A 2,920-nucleotide genomic window follows, 5' to 3' on the forward strand; every position below is an offset into this window, starting at 1 on the left:
TTTAACCATGTGTATATATTGTTTAAAATATTTATATATATAAAAGCCTAAGCGACTGGTCGACCAGTAGCTATGATGCACACTAACCACTAGGGGGCAGACACTCAACCCAGGAGTTACTCCCTGGTGGTCAGTGCACTGCCACAGTGGGAGCACTGCTCAGCCAGAAGCCGGGCTCACAGCTGTCAAGCGGAGCTGCTCTGGTGAGAGCCTCTAGGCGGTGGCAGCGGCAGCAGGCGAAGTGGGGCCCTGATGAGCGGGAGTAGCGCAGTGCCCGGCCTAGGCTTGGGCTCCTCCCCGGCTATCTGCTACTTCGTGCACTACTACATTTCTCGGGGGATGTCGGACTGCCAGTTTCAGCCCAATCCCTGACAGTCCGACATCCTCTGAGGGGTCCTGGATTGCGAGAGGGCGCAGGCCAGGCTGAGAGACCTCGCTGGTGCATGAATCCATGCACTGGGCCTCTAGTATATTATAAATAAATACAGCTCACAAAGTGATGCTGATCTACAGCCTAATTTGAGGGCCACTAGTATAAGCCTGTGCTTCTCAGACTTAATCACCAGAGGATCATGTTAAAATGCAGATTTGGACTCAATGGGTCTGGGGTTGGGCACCAGGTTCTGCCCCTCTGATAAGCTCCCAGGGGACAGCAATGCTTCTGGTCCCAGGACCAGGCTTTGAGTGCAAGGGTGTAAAGTTAAGAGCTACAAGAATCAAGAGAGGACTGTGGCTGGAACTGCTGGTAGACACCTCCCTCGCCATGTGGGTGAGCTTTCAAGGCGAGGCAGAGTGTATTTGACACGCTGGGATTTCAGTGGAATGCCATGAACAGGCAGTTAGCATCATGGGAGTGATAAAAGATAAGGCTACAGGAAGTAAAGATCAGCTGTGAAGGACTTTGACCGCTAAAGAGTTTAGTCTCAATTGTATTTTGTAGATAAGAGTAAACCATTAATTTTTTTATTGAGGTGAAATTCAGATAACATACCATCAACTATTTTAACAGTGTGGTATAACTACCACTTCTATTTAGTCCTAAACTTTTCCATCACCCTACAAGTTAAGAAGTCACTCCCCATTCTGCCCTCTCCAGCCCCTGGCAACCATTAATCTGCTTTCTATCTCTATTAATTTACTGTGTTCTGGATATTCTATATAGGTGGATTCATCCAATATTGTGACCTTTTGAGCTGGATTCTTTCTCTTCACATGTTTTTGAGGTTCATCCATGGTGGAGTTCATATTGCTACTTCATTCCTTTTCATGTCTGGGTAATATTCCGTTACATGGATATACCACATTTTGTTTATCCGTTCATCTGCTGACAGACACTTGGGTTGTTTCCACCTTCTGGTTTGCTTTCACAGTCTGGTTTTTGTGAGTAGTGCTGCTATGAACATTGGCATTTGTTTGAGTATCTACTTTTAATTCTTTGGGGTATGTATTTAGGAGTGGAATTGCTGAGTCAGAAGATAGCTCTATGTTTATCTTTTTGAGGAACCACCAAACTGCTTTCCATAGTGGCTGTACCATTTTACATTTCCACCAGCAATGTGCGAAGATTCCAATTTCTCCACATCACCAACAGTTGTTATTTTCCAGCTTTTTAAATTATTCTGATATCCATCCTAGTGGGCATGACGTGTTATGTCACTGTGGATTTGATTTGCACTTCCCTGGTGACTAATGGCATTTTTTGTGCGCTTGTTGGTGATTGTGTATCTTTTTCAAAGAAATGTCTATTCCTATCCTTTGCTCATTTTTTAGTGGGTTATCTTTTTCTTTTGAGTCGTGGAGTTCTTTATATATTCTGGATAGAAGACCCTTATTAGATATAAGATTTATAAATACTTTTCCCTCTGTAGATTGGCTTTTTACTTTCTTAATAATGTCTTTTGGGCCTAGCCAGGTAGCACAGTTGGTTAGAGCGTTGTCCTGATACATCAAGGTTACAGGCTCAATCCCCAGTCAGGGCACATATAAGAATCAACCAATGAATGCATAAATAAGTGAAACAACAAATCAATGTTTCTCTCTCTCTCCCTCCCTTTCTTTCTCTCTCTAAAATCAATAACTTAAAAAAAATAATTCTTTTGATACACGATAGTCTTTAATTTTGACAACGTCTAATTTATCTATTTTCAGTGTTGTTATTCATGCTTTTAATGTTCTATCTAAAAATCCATCACCAAATCCAAGGTCAAACAGATTTATCCCTATGTTTTCTTCTAAGATTTTTATAGTTTTAGTTATATTTAGACTGTTGACCCATTTTGAGTCCATTTTTGTATATGGTGTGTGGTATGGGTCCAACTTCATTAGAATCATTGACTTTGTTTGGGTTTAGAAATATTTTTAGTAGGAGCAATGGCAGGCAAGGAGCTGCAGTGGTTCTCTACCCTGGCAGCATTAGAATTCAGAGGAACTTTTCAACCTCCTCACGCCCTGGCTGCTCCCGGCCCCAGTCTAACATCACCTCTGGAGGCGGGCCCAGCAGCAGGAATTTTTAAAGCTTGCTGTGAAATTCTAATGGGCAGTCACTGAGCTGGGGTAACTGGTGACCTTGGTTTACCTGAGCCTGGGGGGTTCCCTGGGACATGGGACTTCCAGGGCTAAGGCCAGGAACGTCCTGGACAAACCGGAATCAGCTGGCCACCCTACTGATTACTCCTGAGTCTTGAATGTATTTAAATGCAGGAGCTGGTAAATGCTTTGGGACATTTGACGCCGATTGAACTGGAGGTGCGTGGGGATTGGGTTGCTCCACCATCTTTGCCCCCCCTCCCCCCAGGTGAATTGGTAACACTCAGGGCACATGCCCAGGTTGTGGGCTTGAACCCCTGTGTGGGGCCTGCAGGAGGCAGCCAGTCAATTATTCTCTCTCGTCATTGATGTTTCTATCTCTCTCTCCCTCTCC

General features: G+C 44.1%; 1 protein-coding gene across 4 annotated transcripts in view; it reads right to left on the reverse strand.

Moving 5' to 3' along the window:
• MRO (maestro) overlaps positions 1 to 2,920 on the reverse strand; it is an 18,105-nt gene that overhangs the window by 8,902 nt on the left and 6,283 nt on the right. The window lies entirely within an intron of this gene.

This window comes from Myotis brandtii, unplaced genomic scaffold, assembly GCF_000412655.1.
Source record: "Myotis brandtii unplaced genomic scaffold, ASM41265v1 scaffold226, whole genome shotgun sequence".
Lineage (NCBI taxonomy): Eukaryota > Metazoa > Chordata > Mammalia > Chiroptera > Vespertilionidae > Myotis > Myotis brandtii.